This window comes from Gopherus flavomarginatus, chromosome 23 (genome assembly GCF_025201925.1).
Source record: "Gopherus flavomarginatus isolate rGopFla2 chromosome 23, rGopFla2.mat.asm, whole genome shotgun sequence".
NCBI lineage: Eukaryota > Metazoa > Chordata > Testudines > Testudinidae > Gopherus > Gopherus flavomarginatus.
The window spans coordinates 8,124,407-8,147,746 of record NC_066639.1 but is presented as its reverse complement, the minus strand read 5'-3'; the positions used below and the strand labels follow the sequence as shown (position 1 = coordinate 8,147,746).

At 47.5% G+C, this 23,340-nt stretch overlaps 1 long non-coding RNA gene and 1 other non-coding gene across 5 annotated transcripts; one reads left to right on the top strand and one right to left on the bottom strand.

The window, feature by feature from the left end:
- The first annotated feature begins 425 nt into the window (after nt 1-425).
- LOC127039476 (uncharacterized) lies at nt 426-2,953 on the top strand. 4 transcript variants are annotated; one of them, XR_007771004.1, is made up of 3 exons: nt 426-440; nt 2,401-2,525; nt 2,874-2,953. It is a non-coding gene; the product is annotated as an uncharacterized LOC127039476 (long non-coding RNA). The 4 variants fall into 4 exon arrangements; XR_007771003.1 differs by lacking the exon at nt 426-440 and adding an exon at nt 895-909; XR_007771002.1 differs by lacking the exon at nt 426-440 and adding an exon at nt 1,371-1,385.
- Nucleotides 2,954-21,607: 18,654 nt separating this feature from the next.
- TRNAT-AGU (transfer RNA threonine (anticodon AGU)) lies at nt 21,608-21,681 on the bottom strand. The gene has a single exon. It is a non-coding gene; the product is annotated as a tRNA-Thr (tRNA).
- Nucleotides 21,682-23,340: the final 1,659 nt, after the last annotated feature.

Below are 23,340 nucleotides of genomic sequence, written 5' to 3'. Positions count from 1 at the left end.
GTGTTTAAACAGTTAATAAAAAGCCTTTGTAAATGGTAATATACCTATTTACAGCTTTGTAACCAAAAAGTTTTTAAAAACTGCAACCTGTATTTTTTAAATTTGTTATATGGCCTTGGTTTTTAAAACAAAACTGCTAATTTAAAAATAAACCACCTTGAACTTTTACAAAACTTATTTTACATTGTTAGTAAGTTAAAAAATTAGGTATTACTTTAAAAACACATTTTAAAACGGAATATAGCTTTTGTTACAGGGTTAAAAAAAAAGCCGAAGGCTCTGGCTGTTTAGATAAGGGCGGGAGGAGGGGGGGGGGGGGGGAAGGGGGGAGGGGGAAGGGGGGGTGGTTGTCTTAGTCGGTTTTTTAAAAAAGGCGGGAAGGTTTTTGGCTACACACTTTAGCTTTTAAACTTTAATGGTTAAAAAGCTTAGTTTTAATAGTAAGTAAGTTAGTATGCTTTTTAATACCTGATCTGGCTATTTTTTGCTTTAAAAGAAGACCTTCTTATGTTTTGTTCTTTTTATTTTTAATTTACTGACTTACAGAGGCTGTTTTTGCTGACAGCCGCTCTGCTGCAAAAGCCTGCTGTTTTTACTTTAAAATGTGCTAACTTAAAAATAAACCACGTTAAACTTTTACAAAACTTATTTTACATTGTTAGTAAGTTAAAAAATTAGGTATTACTTTAAAAACACATTTTAAAACGGTAATTAGCTTTTGTTACAGGGTTAAAAAAAAAGCCGAAGGCTCTGGCTGTTTAGATAAGGGCGGGAGGAGGGGGGGGGGGGGAGGGGGGAGGGGGAAGGGGGGGGTGGTTGTCTTAGTCGGTTTTTTAAAAAAGGCGGGAAGGTTTTTGGCTACACACTTTAGCTTTTAAACTTTAATGGTTAAAAAGCTTAGTTTTAATAGTAAGTAAGTTAGTATGCTTTTTAATACCTGATCTGGCTATTTTTTGCTTTAAAAGAAGACCTTCTTATGTTTTGTTCTTTTTATTTTTAATTTACTGACTTACAGAGGCTGCTTTTGCTGACAGCCGCTCTGCTGCAAAAGCCTGCTGTTTTTACTTTAAAATGTACTAATTTAAAAATAAACCACGTTAAACTTTTACAAAACTTATTTTACATTGTTAATAAGTTAAAAAAATTAGGTATTACTTTAAAAACACATTTTAAAACGGTAATTAGCTTTTGTTACAGGGTTAAAAAAAAAGCCGAAGGCTCTGGCTGTTTAGATAAGGGCGGGAGGAGGGGGGGGGAGGGGGGGGGGGGGGGGGAGGGGGAAGGGGGGGGGGTTGTCTTAGTCGGTTTTTTAAAAAAGGCGGGAAGGTTTTTGGCTACACACTTTAGCTTTTAAACTTTAATGGTTAAAAAGCTTAGTTTTAATAGTAAGTAAGTTAGTATGCTTTTTAATACCTGATCTGGCTAGTTTTTGCTTTAAAAGAAGACCTTCTTATGTTTTGTTCTTTTTATTTTTAATTTACTGACTTACAGAGGCTGTTTTTGCTGACAGCCGCTCTGCTGCAAAAGCCTGCTGTTTTTACTTTAAAATGGTTCGCATTAGCCTAAAATTAAAAAAAAACAAACCTTTTTTTGTTACAACACGTTAGTTTTATAGCCCTAAACTGTTTTTGCACACTTACCTGTTATTAAAACACCTGTGCCTAAACAAAGGCTATGGGTCTGCAGGTTTCCTTTTCACTTTTATTTGTTAAATAGTAAAAAAAGCAATCTTTTCTCTAATCCACTAACTCACAAATACTGCTTAGCTAACAGGCGCTTTGCTTCTTTGTCTTTTTAATTTACTGGTTTACAAAATAAGGGATATATAAACCGCCTGTTACTAAAAAACCTAGGGTGCTTCTGTATAATTTTTTATTACAACACATACAAAAAATTGTTTTTTCGAGTCCTTATCCTTTTGCAAAACTTAATGTAATTGTAACTTCTGTTTGTTAAAAAGCACGAAAAAGAATTAGCCTTCTTATCTCTGATTCACTAACTCACAGAGGCTGCTCTGCTAACAGGCGCATTGCTTCTTTGTCTTCCTAATTTAATGGTTTACAAAATAAAAAATATATATACCGCCTGTTACTAAAAAACCTAGGGTGCTTCTGCATACTTTTTATTACAACACATACAAAGGGGGTGTTTTTTTTATTCCTTTGCAAAACTTAAGGTAATTTTAACATGTGTTAAAAATGGTGTATTAGTAAAAGTTTATGGTTTTAACTTTTATAAAAACTCTTTGTAAAAGGGCTACATGGCGGGAAAATGCTAGGGGTCTGTTTCTTTAGATAAGAAAAAAACAGTTAAAAGGGCGGGGGGAGAGAGAAGGGGAGGGGGAAAGGAGGGGGCTGGCTCTTGCTTAAACTCTTGAAACACTAGGATTGGTTGGTTCAGGAAAATGAATTCTATGACGCTGTTGTAAAACCACCTCTGATTGGGCCGATCCAAAAGCGGTGATAACAAGCTGGAGAGTGTCAGAAGCAGGAAATCTCCCTCATTCTACAGAAAGACGGGCAAAGGTAACAATTCTCTCTCTTTCTCTTTAATCCTACCCTGTGCTCTCTATCGTTGCTCTTTCCAAAGCGGACTCTCTCCTCGCTTTTCTTGTCTTGTAACCCGCCCTGCTTCTGAATGCTTTTTTACCCTGTGCTTACTAAACAGACTCTGCCTGCTTCTCTCTCTGTCTCATTCTGATTCCGCCCCGTGCTCTCTATCTTTGCTCTTTTTAATTAATCTACACTGATATTGAATGCTTTTTTAACCCGGGCTTACCAAACAGGCTTTCCCTTGGTCAATTTTCCTTTTAAAACTCGTTTTTTCTTAACCGGCATTGGCATTCACTAGTTTTAATGTGTTTTATTTACTAGGGTTAAACCAGAAAAGCTGCCTCGTTTTACAAAAAGACTGCAAAGGTAAACATTTTTAATTTTACCCTGAGCTTTATTGTATTTTTCTTAGCCACTTTTTTATAGAGTTTTTACCCTGTGCTTACAAAACAGGCTTTCTCTTTGTCAATTTTCCTTTTAAACCTCGTTTTTTCTTAACCTACACTGCCTTAGTACATTTTCTTTTAAACCTAGTTTTTAATGTTTTTAAAAGCCTTTTTCTTAGGACCCCTTTATAGTTTTTGGCCATGTGCTTACTTAACAGGTTTTGCTTCAGTCAATTCCCCTTTTAAACCTAGCTGTATTGTTTTTAATATTACTTAATAATATTAAAAAGCTTTTTATAACCTATGTTGGCAGTCAAAAGTTTCAATCCCTTTTTTACCCAGGGCACCCCAAACAGGCTTTGCCTTGGTTAATTTTTTTAAACCTACTTTTTAAGTATTTCCTTATAGTTTTTGCTTATGTCCTTACAAAACAGGTTTTGCTTCACTTAATTATCCTTTTAAACTTAGTTTATAATGTTTTTTTCTTAACCTACATTGGTATTGAATACATTCAATGCTTTTTTATTCGGTGCTTAACAAACAGGTTTTGCCGTAGTAAATTCCCTTTATAAACCTAGTCTTCAATATTATTTAACTTTTCTCTTAATCCACCCTGATATTAAATACACTTCCCCTAGTCAAACACACACACACATTTTTTCAAAATGGCCGACAGCGCCAACCAAAACGGGGGGTGGGAAGGCGGGACAAGAGCCCTAAAAGGGGCGTGGAAACATGTCAAAATTGCATGGTGATGAATACTATCGAGCTTATTACTACTTACCTATCTCCAGGCTGTAGGGGTCCCTGTGGGCCTTACGGGTTCGTGGGGGGCAGAGATAACTATCTCCCATCTTTAGGACTCACTGCTCTGCCTCTCCATGGGATTCAGCTTCCACCTTCCCCACAAACTGCTCAGCTTGGTCCACCAGCTGCTCTACCAGTCAACCTGTAATCTGCTCCAGCTGTCCCCAAAAACTGGTAGGCTCACCTCACTCCGTGGACCACTCCCACAAACTGTCTCTCTCTACCAACTGCTCTGCTCTGCTGTATAGTTTCAGACTCCCCCACTAACTAACACAACTCTTTAGTGATTGCAGCTCAAGAACCTAAAACTTCAAATCTTAAAAGAATCAAAAATCAACTCTACTATTCACCCATTAAAAAAAAAAAAAAGACGATTGCTGTTTTTGGCTCATCCAAGGAGCACACTCCCTTGTCTAGCAAGTACCACTCAATTGATGGTGAGAATCCCTGTCTCAAAGCACTTTCACAGTTCCTCATCCACACAATCAGGGTGACAACACTCCACATCTCACGCCCCAGCAACAAATAAACTGGGGATACTACAGCTGCCAAAGCAACCATCTCAGGCTGCTGTGGCCATATGAGGCAGGGTGGGTGTGCCTATGCAAACACAAGTAGCCCCTGAAATTCTTTTCCACACTCAACATAATTCACCACCAGATGTCAGGGTAGAGTTCATCCTGCTTCTGCTTACATAGGTATCTGTGCCACCCATTACCCCCTAATCCCACCGGGACCCATCTAGCCTGGATAAAGGTATCTGTGCTCCCCACAAACCTCTAAGCCCGCCAGGGAACCCACAGGCCCAGATGTAGGCATCTGTATGCCCCACAAACCCCCTAAGACCCACAGGACCCTTCCAGCCTGTAGGTAGGTATCTGTGACCCCAAAGCCCTACAAAGACCCTCGGGACCCCTACAGCATGGATGTTTGTATCTGCGACCCCCACAAACCTCCTAAGCTACCCAGGGCCCACTACAATCAGAAAGTAGGTATCTGTTCCCCCCCAACACACCTAATCCCCCTGGGACCCCTCCAGCCTAGATGTAGGTATCTCTGACACTACGAATCCCCTAAGCCACGACGGGACCCCACCAGCATGGACATAGGTATCTGTGCCCCCAGAACCCTCCTAAGACCCCCTAAACCCCTCCAGCCTAGACACAGGTATCTGTGCTCCCCACAACCCCACTAGGCCACGATGGGACCTCTCCAGCCTCAACATAGTTATCTGTGCCCTCACAACCCCTCTAAGCCCCCCGGAACGCCTCCAGCCTAGACGCAGGTATCTGTGCCCAACACTAACCCCTTAAGGCCCCCAGGACCCCTCTTGCATGGATGAAGGTATCTGTGCCCCCCACAAACCGCTAAGCCCCCCCAGGATCCCTATACCCTGGACATAGGTATCTGTGCACCCTCACAAAACCACGGATCCTCCAAGCGACCTCTACAGCATGGACATAGGTATCTGTACCCCAAAATGCCCTAAAGCAATCCCGGGACCCCTACAGCCTCGAAATAGGTATCTGTGCCCCTCCACAACTCCCCAGAACCTGTCCAGCCTGGATGCGGATATTTGTAACCTCCAGGAACCCACTAAGCCCTCCCCAGGACTTCTCCAGCCTGGACATAGGTATCTCTGCCCCCCACAAGCCCCCTAACACACATAGGGCCCCCATCAACCTGGTTGTAGGTGTGTGTATGCCACACAAACCCCCTAAGCTCCCCAGGGCCCCCTCCTACCAGGACGTAGGTATCTGCGCATTCACAACCCCTGAAGTCCCCCGGGGACCCCTTCAGACCATACGTAGGTTTCTGTGCCCCTCAGCAACTCCCTAAACCCCCAGGGACCACTACAGCCTGGATGTATGTATTTGTGCACACCACAACCCCCTAAGCCATCCAGGGACTTATCCAGCCCATATGTAGATATTTGTGTCCCCCATGAAGCTCCTAATCCCCACCAGAACGCCTACAGCCTGGAAGTAGCTATCTGTGCCCCTCACAACCCCTAAGCCCCCCAGGGATCTCTACAGCCTCTACATAGATCTGATGCTCTGTGCATTACCCTGCGTGGCCACATGGTGTCACTGTTGCTCCATGAGAGAAACGCTCTGTGCATTACCCAGTGTGGCCACACGGTGTCACTGTTGCTCCATGCGGGAAATGCTCTGGGCATTACTGTGATGGAGTAGGGACTGTCTGTGTGGGGGATGGGAGAGCAGGGGGTGACTTTAGGACTGGACACGTGCTCAGCCTGTAACCTGAGCTAGGCAGGGGGGACGGGGTCAGCATCTTTGCCCGAGAAGCTGGACACAGGAAGGGGCCGGCTGGAGGGAGCTGGGTTAGTTCAGTTTAGGTTTTGGTCTTGGTGGTTGGAATTCAGCGAATCCCAAACTGGGAACTAAGCTTCCTGAACCCCTAGAAGGACTCGATTGCGGGGTCCTGCTTGTGCCTCCAAGCTCTGCTGTATCCTTCACTCCTGTTGTCCAATAAATCTTCTGTTTTACTGGCTGGCTGAGAGTCACTGTGTGTCCCAGGAAAAGGGGTGCAGGACCGGACTCCCCCACGCTCCGTGACAGATACTAAGCCCCTCTGGGATCCCTGCAGCCTGGAAGTAGGTATATGTGCCCCCGCACAAACCCCCTAAGCCCCTCAGGACATTGGTATCTATGCCCTATAGGGACTCCATAAGCCTCCCGGGACACTCCAGTGTGCACGTAGGTATAAGTGCCCCTCAGAAACCCCCTAACCCCCCAGGAACCCCTGCAGCCTGGATGAAGGTATTTGTACCCCACACCCCCCCAATCCCCCCGGGACATCTACAATCTGGACGTAGATATCTGTGCCCCTCACAAAACCTCTAACACCTCCTGGGACTGATACAGCCTGGTCATACGTATCTGTGCCCACCCGAACCCCCAAGACCCCTGCAACCACTACAGCCTGGACATAGGTATCTTGGGACACCAAAAATCCCCTAAGACTCCCAGGATGCCTCCAGCCTGGACGTAGGTATCTATGCCCCCCACTAACCCCGTAAGCCCCCCTGGTACCACTACAGCTTGGATGTACGAATATGTGCCCCCACGAACCCCCTAAGCCCCCTGGGACCCCTAGAGCCTGAAGATTGGTATCTGTGTCCCTCCCAAAACTCTCTAAGCCCCCCAGGGACCCCTACAGCCTGGACGTAGGTATCTGTGCACCCCAAGGCCCCTAAGATCCCCCGGACCCCTACAGCCTGGATGTAGGTGTCACAGTGCTGCCCGTGGGAGCCAGCTGAGATCACTCAATCAGGGTAAACTGCAAACAAAACAGGGCAGACAAATCCCAAACTTAGATCTTACCTAAAATCCATGCTATAGGCAATTCTTATTAACTAAGCTAAAATGTATGAGAAAAGAAAAGAGAGAGAGTGTTGGTTAAAAGATTAATAGATATATCGACCTGAATTTAATTCTTGAGGTTCAGATTCATAGTAGAGGTGAGCTTGTAGTTGCCAAAAGTCTTTTAAGAAATAGTCCATAAGTTATAGTCCAATTTCCATATTCAGGTGGCTCCAGTCAATGACTGGGGATCTCAGTCATTGTGGCTTAAGGTTTCCCCCTCTTGAAACCCAAAGCAGATTTGAGATGAAGAAGGATCGTGTCCCAGGGTTTTTATACATTTCCAGCAGCCTTTCGGCCTGAGAAAACAATAGGCTTAACTCTCCTTCCAAACATCCTGGCAATTAGTACAGGGTAATTTATTCATTAAACAGTTCAAATATAGGTTACTACAACCTTCAAGGAGACACAGAGACAATAATTCTATGTCACTCAAGTATCATCATAAATGTTAATATTCCTTTTTTGCTCTTTGAATTAAAACAGTAGCAATGGACAAGACTTGTTTGCTTACATTGCAAGACCTGAGCAAACATCTCCCCTTCTACCTCTAACAGTGCAGACTCGCATTTCAAAGCTCTGTTCATTTACATATCTTGCTAACCAGTCCTTAAGGTTCACCCACGGGTCAGGTCAGTAGGTGAGGGGAGTTAATTAACTCTTTCTGGCCCTGTCACCTTTCAATGAGATATTAGATTATACTTACAATGTCACAGTCGCTGTGAGTCGACTGCTGCAGCTCCCCGTAGACTCTGCCTGCGTCTCTCACCGAGCTGAAGTACAGCAGGTGAGGGGAGAGCACTCGATGTGTTGAATCTACACTAGACACGATATATCGACCCCCACTGGATCGATCGCTGCCCACCGATTCGGCAGGCGGTATAGACATACCCTGAGTATCTGGTGATCGGAGCTGGACCCCGGGACACATTGAAGGAACTAAGGGGTTAAGGTGCCTCTATTGTCAACTGTCAGGGCTGCTGTCGCTCAGAGTAGAGTGCTTGACTGTCTGGCAGGCTTAGGCGCCGCGAGTCTGGGAGGTGGGAGAAGTGAAGCGGCCACGGTGTGCTCGGGGTGCTCGTGCTCAGAGCAGGGGTGAGCTGGGGAGACGGGAGCTGCCGCAGGGCAGAGCGGTGGAGTTGCCACAAGAGGGGCACCTCAGGGTGGAGGGGGGAGCTGCCACAGATGGGGCACCTCAGGGTGCACGCACGGGGGAGGAGGGCGCAAGGTGGAAGTTTTGCCTAGGGCGTGAAACATCCTTGCACCGGCCCTGCCCCATGCCCAGCCTGCAGCCAGCCTCTGTCTCCAGGCAGCCCTACACCTTCTGCCCTGCCCGCAGCCAGCCTCTGTCTCCAGCCAGCCCTGCACCTTCTGCCCTGCCCTCACCAGCCGCATCCTCCCTGCCCTGCCTGCAGCCAGCCCCACAGCCAGCCCCTTACACACCCCCTGCCCTGCCTTCAGCCAACTCCTGCCGCATCCCCTGTGGCCCTGCCCAAAGCCAACCAGCCCCCACACACCCCCAGCCTCCACCAGCCCTGCACCCCCTGTCTGTAGCCAGCCCCTCACCCCCTTCCCTGTATCCAGCCAACCCCTATGCACCCCCCTGCCTGAAGCCAGCCAGCCCCGCATCCCTTGCCCTGCCTGCAGCCAGACCCTACCTCCAGCCAACTCCATGTCCACTGGTGCCCTGCAGTTCCCAGGGCAGTAACCCTGCACATCTGCTTCAATGAGGGGGGCAGGGAGCAGATGGGACCCACACCTGTGCACACCTTAGGGTGAACAGACAACAAGTGTGAAAAACCGGGACAGGGGTTTGGGTTATAGGATCCTAGATAAGAAAAAGACCCAAAATTCGGATGTCTCTATAAAATCGGGACATCTGGTCACCCTAGCACACTCCCAGGACTCCTGAGTTCCATTGCTGGGTTTCCTATTGGTTCCACTGCTGGTTGTTTTCCTTTTCCTGGGGGACTTTGGGCAAGTTGCTCCCCCTCTAGGGCTCTGTCCCCAGCAGTCAAATGGGGATTTCATACTTTCCCACTATTGGAAAGTGCTGGGAGAATCCCCCAGCAAAAGCTGCTCTGAAAGTGCTAAGCAGCATCTGACCATTCAAGGGAGGAGCTCACTGCCCAGGAGGAGTGTTTAGCTCTGGGGTTTCCCTTCAGCCCAGTCTAGAGAGAGGGGCCCAGCCATGGAGTTTGGCTCAAGACGACCAACTCTCCAATTTGTTAAGGGTGTTTTGAATTCCAATCCTATGCTCCAAAGTCCTTGGTGTCAAATGCAAATTTTAGAAGCATGCTCTCCACTCCATTTTCCAAATCATTCATGAAAACATAAATAGTACCGGACCCCGGACTGATCCCTGCCGGACCCTTTAGATACACCCTCTCCGTTGGACAGCCAAACATGGAGAAGGGCTCCTGGAGTCTAGGCTTTCAACCAGCTCTGTACTCATATTACACTGATTGCAGCTGGACTGCATTTCCCTCGTTCACTTGTGAGAATGTCCTGCGGGACTGTGTGAAAAGCCTTAGTAACACCAAGCTAGATTCCATCTACTGTTTACCCACCTCCACCAGGCCCAGAACCCTGCCGAAGAAGGAAAGAGGATCGGTTTGGAATGATTTGTTCTTGACAAATCCATGCTCACTAGTCCTAAGAACCAAATTATTCTGTAGGTGCTTCTGACAAACTGATTGTTTAAGAATGTATTGCAGGATTTCTCCAGCTATGGCAGTGAGGCTAGCTAGTCTGTAAGTCTCTGGGGTCTCTTTGTTCCCCTTTTACTGAAAGGTCCTGTCTTGTTCATGGATAGGAAGATGTTCTTTTTCAGGGATCTCAGATGAGAACTGAGGCACAACACTTGGTTTGTTAAGGCCACAAAAAGGGAGGCAGGAACCTCTTCTCTCCTGCTGGCAAAGAACCCCAGGTACCTAAAGGACAAGGACTCACATCCCTGAATGAGCTTTAAAAAAGGCACTGGTTAAAGATTGGCCCCGATTATTTTTGTTTCCACATACTAGACATTTTAGGAAAGTTTATAATTCCTTGGTGCTGAACACTGTGAAACTCCCCTTTCTCCTTCACAGAGGGCTTTAACACCCCTTCTCTCACTCAGGGTACGTCAACACTACAGGATAATTTTGAATTAACTTAAACTGGTTTTATTAAACAGATATCATAAAATCAATTGCACGTGGCCACACTAGGCACATTAATTCGGCGGTGTGCGTCCATGGTCCAAGGCTAGCATTGATTTCCGGAGCGTTGCACTATGGGTAACTATCACTATAACTATCCGGTCAATAACTTCGATTTGCGGCCACACTAACCCTAAATCGATATGTTAATATCGATTTTAGCGTTACTCCTCTCGTTGGGGAGGAGTACAGAAATCGATTTAAAGAGCACTTTAAATTGATATAAAGTGCATTGTAGTGTGGACGGGTACAGCGTTAAATCGATTTAACGCTGTTAAAATCGTTTTAACTGCATAGTGTGGACCAGGCCTCAGGCTCACAACTGCCCAGAGTTCGAGAACTATCCCTGTTCCCATGGGACAGATGGGAGGAGCCTGAGGTCCAGAGAAGGAAAGTGACCTCCCCAAGCGCCTACACAGCAAGGCGGTGGAAGAGCCAGAAAGAGAAGCCACCACTCCTGACTCCTGTTCTAACAGACAACAAATCCCCCCAGAGGCAGGGATAGAGCCCAGGAATGGAGATGGTGGAGAAATTTCATTGAAACCTTTTCTGTCCGAAAATCCCATTCAGGCTAATCCAGTTTGTTTCTCGAAATCATAACAAGTGGGATGAAAGTTCTTTGCAAAAATATTGTGTTGCAAAACAAAAGCATCTCCTGTTCATCACAGTGTGTTAAATTGTCTCCTCGCACACAAAGAGGAGACACTTGGATCTCAAACATTAGATTAGATGCTTCAGTCTGAGCTAAGTCGTTGCTGCTCTTAACAATTTCAAAATAAAAAAATACAAATAAAATAGACTATTTCAGCTATTGTATTCTGTGTTAATCTGCTCCGAGTAAACGTGATAGAACACCTCATATTATGCCCTACTCCTAGTGACACTCTCCAATGGATCCTCATCCTCCACCCACCATGAGGTTGGTAGGAGCGGATCATTATTATTTCTACTTGAAAGAGGGAGATGCTAAGGTTGAGAAAGGAGAATTGACTTGTCTGAGGTCACACAGCCAGTCAGTGGCAGAGTTGGGAATAGGACCCAAGAGCCCTGATTTTCAAACATCGGATCTTGAATTTCAGACATTGAATGACCTGAATAAAGTGCTCTGAGATGAGCTCCAGACCAACAACAGTGACATACAGTTTTTTTCAGAAATTAGTCAACTTTATGGCCAGAAGAGACCATCAGAGCATCTAATCATATAATCATAGAATATCAGGGTTGGAAGGGACCTCAGGAGGTATCTAGTCCAATCCACTGCTCAAAGCAGGACCAATCCCCAACTAAATCATACCAGCCAGGGCTTTGTCAAGCCTGACCTTAAAAACCTCTAAGGAAGGAGATTCCTTCACCCCCCTAGGGAACCCATTCCAGTGCTTCACCACCCTCATAGTGAAAAAGATTTTTCCTAATATCCAACCTAAACCTCCCTCACTGCAACTTGAGACCATTACTCCTTGTTCTGTCATCAGGTACCACAGAGAACAGTCTAGATCCGTCCTGTTTGGAACCCACTTTCAGGTACTTGAAAGCAGCTATCAAATCCCCCCTCAGTCTTCTCTTCTGCAGACTAAACAAGCCCAGTTACCTCAGCCTTTCCTAAGTCATGTGCTCCAGCCCCCTAATCATTTTTGTTGCCCTCTGCTGGACTCTTTCCAATTTTTCCACATCCTTCTTGTAGTTTCGGGCTCAAAACTGGACACAGTACACCAGATGAGGCTTCACCAATGTCGAATAGAGGGGAATGATCACATCCCTCGATCTGCTGGCAATGCCCCTACTTACACAGCCCAAAATGCTGTTAGCCTTCTTGGCAACAAGGGCACATTGGTGACTCATGGCCAGCTTCTCGTTCACTGTAACCCCTAGGTCCTTTTCTGCAGAACTGCTGCCTAGCCATCCAGTCCCTAGTCTGTAGCAGTGAATGGGATTCTTCCGTCCTAAGTGCAGGACTCTGCACTCATCCTTGTTGAACCTCATCAGGTTTCTTTTGGCCCAGTCCTCTAATTTGTCTAGGTCCCTCTATAGCCTATCCCTGCCTTCCAGCGTATCTAGCACTCCTCCCAGTTTAGTGTCTTCTGCAAACTTGCTGAAGGTGCAATCCACACCATCCTCCAGATCATTAATGAAGATATTGAACAAAACCAGCCTCAGGACCAACCCTTGGGGCACTCCTCTTGAAACTGGCTGCCAACTAGACATGGATCCATTGATCACTACCCATTGACCCAGACTATCTAGCCAGCTTTCTATCCACCTTATAGTCCAATCGTCCAGCCCATACTTCTTTAACTTGCTGGCAAGAATACTTTGGGAGACCATATCAAAAGCTTTGCTAAAGTCAAGGAATAACACATTCACTGCTTTCCCCTCATCCACAGAGCCAGTTATCTCCTCATAGAAGGCAATTAGGTTAGTCAGGCATGACTTGCCCTTGATGAATCCATGCTGACTGTTCCTGATCACTTTCCTCTCCTCTAAGTGCTTCAGAAGTGATTCCTTGAGGACCTGCTCCATGATTTTTCCAGGGACTGAGGTGAGGCTGACTGACCTGTAGTCCCCCAGATCCTCCTTCTTCCCTTTTTAAAAATGGGCACTACTGTAGCCTTTTTCCAGTTATCCAGGACCTCCCCCGTTTGCCATGAGTTTTCAAAGATAATGGCCAATGGCTTTGCAATCACATCCACCAACTCCTTTAGCACCCTTGGATGCAGCGCATCCAGCCCCATGGACAGGTGCTCGTCTCCAGTTTTTCTAAATAGTCCCAAACCACTTCTTTCTCCACAGAGGGCTGGTCACCTTCTCCCCACACTGTGCTGCCCAGTGCAGCAGTCTGGGAGCTGACCTTGTTTGTGAAGACAGAGGCAAAAAAAGCATTGAGTACATTAGCGCTTTCCACATCCTCTGTCCACTAAGTTACCTCCCTCATTCAGTAAGTGGCCCACACTTTCCTTGACTTTCTTCATGTTACTAACATACCTGAAGAAACCCTTCTTCTTACTCTTAACATCTCTTGCTAGCTGCAACTCCATGTGTGATTTGGCCTTCCTGATTTCACTCCTGGATGCCTGAGCAATATTTTTATACTCCTCCCTGGTCATTTGTCCAATCTTCCACTTTTTGTAAGCTTCTCTTTTGCGTTTAAGATCAGCAAGGATTTCACTGTTAAGCCAAGCTGGTTGCCTGCCATATTTACTATTCTTTCTACACATCAGGATGTTTTTTCCTGCAACCTCAATAGAGATTCTTTAATCCTTTAGAGAATTGGAACTGATTTTAGTGGAGTCACATGTTTGCTAGGTTTTTATGCATTTCCACAGGAAAAGATTGAGTGTTGCCATTCATTTCATGTACCTCTACTCAGCGGAACTCCTCAACATAGCAGAAATGCAATTACTTTTGTTGAAGGAAGAGGTTTATAAGGGGGGCACTTGGGTTTGTACCAAGGACTTTTTGACCTGTAGTCAAACACTCTGCCACAGAGCTACACCCCCATGACTGCTATAGAGGTAAGTCAGTGATCTTAAAGATTTTGAAGGACAGGCCCTGCCTCAGATGTCTCCTGTTCTCTTCCCAGACAACAGTGCTTTTAAAAATGGGGTTTGATTAAACTTATAGATACATGGAGACACCACAGCTTGCACACCCACCCAGATAGCTTCCCCCAGTGACATAAAGCTACCACCTCTAGGGGAGATGGATTAACTACACGGAGGGGACAGCTCTCTCTCCTCTGCTTAGAACATCTTCATTCTTTATGAATAGGTAGGAAAGAACCTCCTGAATGGACAGTAACCAATTATCAAATATTGCTGGGTCTGCATTCAATATGGGTAACGGGTCATATTGGGTTGGATGAGTAGAAGCATTGCCAGAAGATCGAGGGAAGTGATTATTCCCCTCTATTTGGCACTGGTGAGGCCACATCTGGAGCATTGTGTCCAGTTTTCGCCCTCCAACTACAGAAACAAATTGGAGAGAATCTAGGGGAGGGCAACAAATATGATTAGGGGGCAGGGGACTTACGAGGAGAGGCTGGGGGCAGGGCCACCCAGAGGGGGGGCAAGTGGGGCAATTTGCCCCAGGTCCTGCAGAGCCCCCATTTGAATATCGTATTCTAGAGTATTGCAACATTTTTTTATGAAAGGCGCCCCCAAAATTGCTTTGTCCCAGGCCCCATGAATCCTCTGGGTGGCCCTGCCCACTCCACCCCCTTGACTCATTCTCCTCCCTCTGAGGCCCCACCTGTGCTCTGCCCTCACTCCTATTTGGCTACTTCCCACCCTTGCTCTTCCTCTTTGGATGAGGCCTGCTGGTCCACCTTTTGCTTGCTCCTCTCCTCCCCAAAGAACTCCTTATGCCTCTCCACCCCCTACCCCAAGGTCTGCCTGCTGCCCCCACCTCTCTGCCCTTCCTCTGAGACTCACCCTGTCCAAACCTCTCTGCCCCCTCCCCTAAGACCAGCCATGCTCACCACTTGCACCTCTCTGCCCCTCCCCTGAGACCCACTCAGTCCACCTCTTTCCTCGGTCATCTCTTGTTATTCCTTGAAACATCAAGGATGGAATAAAAAGCCGAGTTTACTCCAGGGTGAGGAAAGAAAGGAGCCACCAACCCCCTGACAAATCTCAGTGCCCCAGAGAAAACCTGCCCCCTGCTATTGCAATCCCTGATGTGCTGGGGATATGATGGTAAAGGAACTGTCTGAATGATCAAAGCAGGAAATGGACAACAATCTACTGGAACGTCATTAATCACAAACACACTCTCCTCATGCTCCAACCAGAAGGGAAATGAGCAGGAATTCTTGCAGTTCAGGCAAGGACACACTTACACAATGGCACAGCAGTGTGTGTGTTGTAGAAACTGGTCTGAGGAAACAACTGGAATTGATCACTCAGGGAGAACAGAAGTGGAGTGTAGTGAGAGACATATCTCAAACAAGTAGTTGTGGCTGTGTGGTTAAAACAATGAGCTAGAAATCTTTTAGGGTCTCCCTGCACAGGTTCAAATCCTGCCCACTGTGAAGAAAGTTGTGGTTCTTTACATTTCAACAGAGCTGAGCCTTGTCTCACTCTCAAGCTATGTCTTCACTATTGGGTAATGTGGCTTTAAAGTGTTTTAATTAAACAGCTGTTGCATGGCCACACTATGCCCCTTGTGTCACCAGAGCACATCCAGGCTAGACTCTTGGATGGCCACAGAGAGCAGGGCACTGTGGGTAGCTGTGCAACTGGCTGCAGGTGCTTTGGGAAGGGTTTGCAATGCCTCACAGGCTGGTACAGCATCACATGATGCAGGTTTCTCTATCCCATTGTTCCATGGGAATCCTACTAGATTGCCAGCTGCTTTTCCACTGCAATGTGCCTGGTGGGGTAGAGAGTGTGTTTGTGTGTGTGTGTTAGAGAAGAGTGTGTCGGCACGCTGTCTCTAAGTTCAGACAGCTGCTACAAGGAACCAGTCCTGAGGCAGGGGGACGGGGACAGCCCCAACATCAGCCCCCGTTTCCCTCACTGGCTCAGCTCAGCACAGCACCCTCTGTCACAAGCACACTGCGGCCTGCTTAGCTCTGTGTCAGGGGTGCTGGAACAGGGGGTTTAGAGGGCCATGGCCCCACCACTCTTTACCGGCTGTTAAGACAAATGATGGAGTGAGGAGAAGGGTGGAGTCTTGGTGGGGGGAAGAGGCGTTCTGTGGGTGTGGCCTTGAGGGGAGGGGTGGTGTGAGTGTGGGTCCTTGAGGAAGGGGTGTCATGGGAGTGCCACAGTTCAGACAACGGTGCCCCCTCCCCACTGTAAGGAAGCTCCCACCGCCCCTGCTCTGTGTTCATAGCGCAGGAGAGAGCAGCGTCCATGGCAGTGATTTGCTCCCCGGGGCTCTGGCAGGGGGGCTCAGGTGGCGATTTAAAGGGCCTGGGGCTCTGGCCTCTGCAGGGAGCCCTGGGCCCTTTAAATCACGAGCCTGGGGAAGCCGGGCCGGGCTGGCACAGCGTACCCGCTCTTGCCAGTACCCCATACCGGACCAGACCGGCTTACTTTCACCTCTGGAAGGTCCTCACATGGATCAATAGCTGGTTAAAACCTGGGAAACAAAGGATAGGACTGAATGATCAGTTTTAAGGATGCAAACAGGTAACTAGTGGTGTCTGTACTGGGACTATTCAACATATTGATAAACAATCTGCTAAACAATGAGGTGACTAAATTTGCAGATGATTCAAAACTACAGAGGATAGTTAAGTGCGAAGCAGCCTGTGAGGAGCTAAGAAGAGATTTCACAAAACTGGGTGAAAGGGCAACAAAATGGCAGATGAAATTCAATGCTGATAAATGCAAAGCGATGCACATTGGCAAACATAATCCCAACTCTACATATAAAACGATGGGATGTAAAATAGCTGTTGCAACTCAAGTGAGAGATCTTGGAGTCACTGTGGATAGTTGTCTGCAAACATCCACTCAATGTGCAGCAGCTGGCAAAAAGCAAACAGAATGTTGGGAGAGAGAAAATCTTATTGCCACTGTATAAATCCATGGTACGCCCACATCTTGAATGCTGCTTGCAGATATGGTCAGCCCATCTTTAAAAAGATGTATTGCAATTGGAAAAGGTTCAGAAACGGGTATGGAGTGTTTGCCATATGGGAAGAGAATAATAAGACTCGGACTTTTTGGCTTGGAGAAAAGATGACTAAGGGGGGATATGATAAAGGTCTATAAAATCATGGCTGGTGTGGAGAAAGTAAATAAGGAAGTGTTACTTATTCCTTCTCATAACACAAGAACTGGGGGTCACCAAATGAAATTAATAGGCAGCATGTTTAAAACAAACAAAAGGAAGTATTTTTTCACACAATGCACAGTCAACCTGCAGAACTGCTTGCCAGAGGATGTTGTGAAGGTCAAGACTATAACAGGGTTCAAAAAAAAGAGCTAAATCGATTCATGGAGGACATGCTCTGAGCCAGGATGGGCAGGGAAGGTGTCCCTAGTCTCTGTTTGCTAGGAGCGGGTGACAGGGGATAGATCACTTGATGATTACCTGTTCTGTTCATTCCCTTTGGGGCACCTGGCTTTGGCCACTATGGGAAGGCAGGACACTGGGCGAGATGGACCCAGTCTGACCCAGTCTGGCTGCTCTTAAGTCCTTATGCTCCTTTCATACAGATGCCTGGGATTCTGGCGCACAATGTGTCCCTGAGGTCTCAGCCAAAATGCCCAGACAGGCAAACACTCTGGGCTCCTGAAGCCTCTGCCCCCCACCTAGTGCCTATGGCTCATCCCTGACCCTTGCTGCTGCTCCTTGCTGTAGAAGGTGAAAGAAGCGGAGGCAGTGCAGGAGCCTTCTGGGGATGCAGATCCGAGGCTTTGGGAGAGACACGTTGTCTGAGACATGAGAGCGCTGTAAACCATGTAGCCACCCCCTCAATCAGGGGTCTTTTCCAGCCCTGAGTCTGTGCTACCGCGATCCCTCCCGCAGAGCAGGGTGCCCACAGATTACAGGCTGAAAATAGACATGTGACACTAACTCCTGTTCTCCCTGACAGTGTCTGCCCTAGACGAAGTGGCACCCCAGGCAAGACGTGTCTTCGGTGTCCCCCCCCAATATGTTAAAATTTTTCATTGCATTTGTATCTCAGTACATGATTTCGATGTACAATTTCGATGCATGATTTTCTCTGTCATATAAGATGCTAAATTTGGGGGCTAGGTTCTGTAAACCTGTATTTATTCATGCCATATATAAGCAAATCAAACAAATGCATTTTCTTTAAGCATATAGAAACTTTTTAATTTTAACGGTAACTGAAACATACTAACATCTAGAAATGGAACTGTCACCAGCACAGGGCTGGCCAGTATTAAATAGTGTTATAGTAGGAGACAGCTTTAGTATGTTAACCCCAGGCCTTTAGTTGAAAGGTCGCTTCTCTCACCTTTCAATCATGAACTGAAGCGCAGCATTAAAGAGATCCAAAGATTGGCCAATGGCATTTTCAAGTGCTAAAATAGCAAGTGATGTCGCTCTCTCATTGGCCATCAGCGACTGAAGATGTGGTTGAATGAGCTGGAGCTTCAAGGTGAGGTTGAGTCTGTCTGCTGCCTTCCGTTGCGCTGCTGGGCACCAAGTCCCTAGTGGGCAATATGTGAAGCTGGGAGAAGAGAGTGGGATGGCAAGTGGTGGCAGAACTTTTTCCACCAGAGTCTACCTGCCCAACTTCCTCCTCATACTGCTGGGCCCCCGTCGCCTTCAGGTAACACAGGAACTAAGGCAGGAATAGGGTGAGGAAGCAAGTAAAGCCGAACAAAGAAGGCAAAAGTGAATCTTGTCTTCATGGGTCACTCACAATAACGTCCTTTTTCTGTGCCACAGCTGACAACAACATCCCAGACAGAAAAGTAATAGGCCAAAAAGAAACCTAGCAGCTGCTGAAGTAGTTCAGTTGGGAGCGTGCTAGACTAACAGGCTATTCTATCCCCCTTTGTGCAGGGGTGGGATGCTTTCTGAGAGTGCAGCAGGGCCTTTAACTGCCACGAGTCCCTCATTTCAGGCTATGCAGGAGGAAAAGACAGCATGGGCTTCTGCACCGAGTTGGTCCACCTGACCTTTCATTCTTCCCTTGCTCTTTGTCAGCAAGGGAAGAAAAAGAAGCTCTCCCTCAAGCTGGAGTCACACGGGCGAGGTAAGGACGACTTCCTGAGTGCTGGCTCCAGTTCTCTGCTCTGCCAGCTGACCTATCGAAGGGCTGTCACCACTTTCTCTAGGTTTGTCCATCGGTCTGTGGCAGGGTGAGCAACAGCCAAGCAGATGGAGTTTCTGTAGTGTAGTGGTTATCACATTTGCCTAACACGCAAAAGGTCCCTGGTTCAAAGCCAGGCACAAACATGCTGGTTTCCTTTTCCCAGATCCCCTTGCTGTTCAGGAAGGCGCTCCTCCTTCTGCCACTGGCCTGTCCCTGGGATAACTCCAACGCCTGCATGACAGAAGGTGCTGACAGCAGTGGAGAAAGCACCTTGGTGTCAGGCTGGAGAACCTAGAGAAGTGAGGCGTGTTACTTTTCAGATACTTGTGGCTTGGCCTCCTCTGCCCTTGGAGATTGGCTGGTGGACGCCGGCTCTTCCTGCTGGCCTCCTTTGCGTGACATGCCAAAGGAGGAAGTGAGGCAGGAATGGGGCAAAAGAGGAAAGTCAAGCTGAGAAAGGCAGGGCAGAAACTAAGCACATCATTGTGGCTAAGTGGGGTTAGTAGAGCACCATCATTCATTCTGCAAAGCCTGGGGAGGTGTGGTTGGCTGCTGGGAGGCAGAATCCTATGCCTGCCTCTTGGCTTCCCAGGGATGGCTACTTGCAGCCCTGGAGAAGAAGGGGGGTTCTGGGTGAAAGGAAAACAAGCAAAGCTGAGTCCAAGCGGAGAATGGCTGCTCCTTTATGGCCAACCTGGGGGAATGACTGATGGTTTTAGAGGTGGAGGCTGGGCTGGCTGTGAGCAACTGGGATCCAGGAAACTCCCACCTGCCTTTCTGAGGGCTGAACCCATGGAGGTGCGGTTGGCTGCTGGGAGATAGACCCCTGTGGCTGCCTGTTGGCATCCCACGGATGGCTCCTTGCAGCCCAGGAGAAGCGGGGTTCTGGGGGGAAGGAAAAGCAGCAATGGTGAGGCTGAGTGGGCTCCTTTCTGGCCGAGATGGTGGACTGTGGTGAGTCTGGGAGTTGTCTGTAAGCCATAAGTGGACATAGTGCAGTGAAAACCGCTGCTCCATTCTGGCCGACCTGGGGGCACCATGGACGACTTGGGAGTGGGGGCAGGGCCCTGGCTGTGAGCAAATGGGATCCAGGAAGCCCCAGCCTGCCCCTCCAGGGGCCGAGTCTTCTTCTTCTCTCCTGCCATGGGAGCCCAGTCTTAAGCCTGCCCAGCATGTGCAGCAGCTCGAGCATTAAGCCTTCCTGTGTGCATAACCTAACTACAGCCTAGTGTAATCAGGTGTAAAGTTTAGATTGTGAATTTATCTTTAATTTCCATGGTAACTTACTTTGATCTTTTATTCCTACCACTTATAATCCTTAAAACTCCATCTTTCTGTAGTTAATAAATCTGTTTTATGCTCTACTTAAACTGGTGTATTTTGCTTGAAGTTCTTGGGAAATCTCAGCTCCATTACAAGTCTGGTTCATGTACTATTCACAGGGAGGGAGGGGTGGACCCTGCGTAACAAACTCACACTGATCAGGCTTCTGATTAAGGCAAGATGGTATGATCCAGGGGTGCAAGGCTGCAGAGCTGTGTGGGGGCGACTCTCTATCATTAGTGTTATGAGTGGCTGCAGAAGCATTCATGTAATTCAGTTGGCTGTGTCCCTACCTACGGATGTCTGTGTAAGTGCAATATCTGGCAGAGATTCACAGCTTGTCTCAGCATCACATGTGTGAGAGGGAGTCCAGGTGGTGGGACAAAGGGCTCAGGGGTCCCACTGTTCAGGTTGCATCCCGGAGATCCCATCACAGACTTTCAACAACCACAGCGGGTGCTCACTGATATAGAGAGAGAGATGCCAAAATAGTGATCTCCAGTGCCAGCAGACATCAAACTATCAGAAATTCTGTGCACAGAGAAGACCCTACTAGTGGAAAATGCCTTTGGAAAAGCCCCTTCTGTCCCCAGCTATGGTCGTACAGTGCTCAGTGCTCTGCGTTGTGGCCTCAAGAGCCATGGATGCGAGTTGAGTTAGGATGACCTTTTCCTTGTCTCCACATTTCTTAGGTGCCTCCTTCCAACACTTGTCAGAAAAAACGACCGATTTCTTTTACAAGCATTTGCATTGCAAGGCAGAGGCAGTCTTCTCTGCTTCCTCAAAAGATTGACCAAAAAGTGGGAGGAGTGGACCCATTTGGCAAGGCACCACTGGGTGCTGCATCTCTAACCTCCACTTTACCTGGCAGGTGCCTCTGGGACTTTTCTCCCAGCTGCTCCATTTTTCGTCAGTGACAATCAAAAGGAAGACGACATGACATCTGTGTGTGGACATCCCCAGCGAATCACAAGGACGTGTGGTGCAGGCTTTTCTGTTGCAGCAATTGCAGTCAAAGCAACCACCATGCCAATGCCAGTCACAGCAGCCTTTTCATCAACTCCAGGCTTGTGATTTGATTCTTTCCAATGTTTCTCTCCAAAGAAGCCTTATCCTTAGCAAGCAATGACTTGGATACCAAGGGAGGTCTCTTCTGTTTCCTAGAAAGACACAGGAAAATGTGAGCAGAGGAGACAAAAGCCATAGAGCAAGGCACCACTGGGAGTTGAACCCAGGATCTCCTGTTTACTAGACAGATGCTTTAGCCAGCTAAGCCATGGTGCCTGCCTTGCAAACATGCTTGCAACTGTTCCCTTTGATGGTCCAGGACAACACCTGCAAATTCCAAACTACAGACATTCCCCTCAAGACTTGCAAGGAAGAACTGGCAGGCCAAGCCAGGATCTCCTGGTTACTAGGAAGACACTTCAGCCAGCTCTTCCCAAAGATCACTATCTAAAGACCTTTAAACAGCCTCTGTAGATGTTTACTGACAAAGAGATGCCAAAATAGAGTTCTCCACTGCCTGCAGCCATCACACTACCAGGAGTTCTGTGCACAGAGAGGCCCCTGCTGGTGGAAAAGGCTTTGGTAGAGACTCTTCTGACACCAGCCCGTGCTCATATACTGTTTAGCACTTTGTGTTGTGACTTCAGCATCCACAGACGCCAGTTGAGTTGGGGGACATTTTTCCTGTCTCCACATTTGCCTAATGGCTCCTTTCAACACTTGCCACCAAAAAGACTTGTTTCTTTTGCAAGCGATGTATAGCTAGGCAAAGGCAGTCTTCTCCATTTCCTCACAAGATCACCAAGCTGTGGGGAGAGAAGACACATTCAGCCAAGCTGGATGCTGAATCTCCTCTTTATTCAGCAGATCTCTGTGAAGGACATAAATCTCCATCATGTAGAGGGCAAGAATAGGAGTTTATTACACACCGCACTGGCAGAGTGTCATCTTGCTTATTAGGCTCAGAGACACTGTTAATTGATTACAATAGAATATATAGATTTTCCATGGGGGGCGGAAAGTGATGGGGTAGGGAGTTCCAAACTCTGGGATAGGTTTTGTAGCAAGACATGATAAGCACAGTAGCCAAAGGTTAACAGGTTACATAATGTCTCCACCCATGGTCTCAAGTTAGCAAGTTAACATTTCATTAATACTTTGATAAAATGTTATTAGTATAAAATATCTGTAACCCTTCTGCCCCTCTGAGTTGGCAGCAACAAGGGCCGGGTTCAGTATCCAGGGGTTCCGTTTCAGTAACACAATGCATAACCGGCTCGAGCCCCCACCCAGTGACCTGGGACACTCACATACCACACCCCCCTGGGCGCCTCTAGGAGGCAATACTTCCCCTCTCGCAAGCACGGAGTCTGAGTGTAGCAAAATCTTTTTTAATAAAGGAAGGAATCAATGCGGTATCCCATTGGAGAAACACCACAAACAGGGTTATAACACAAACCATAAACAAAAACCCACCTCCAAGTACGTTTGGCACTGTCCTTTTTCCGCTTAGGGTTTTAAGTCCAATCACCCCAAAGTCCAACAACCCAAAAGTCTCTGGTCAATGCCACCCCGCAGTTCAAGAGTCTATCTGTAGAGGTCCCTCCCCCAAGCCTGGGTAGAAAGGGGCACCTTACGTGGTCAGGGGCCAACTGCCCTGCCTCTCCGTGGGTTCTGCTTCCACCTTCTCCACGAACTGCTCCGCTTTACCAGCTGCTCCACTCTGCTCCTCCAGCCGTCCTCAGGAACTGCTCCGCTCCACCAGCTGCTCTGCTCCATGAGCTGCTCTGCAAAACTGCTCGGCTCCGCTCACTCTGTGGGCCGCTCCACCCATCCCACAGCTACTCCACTCTGCTGCCACCAGCTGTCCCGTGATCCGCTCCCACCGTCCCCACAACTGCTCCACTCCGCCAGCTGCTCTGTTCCACAGCATAT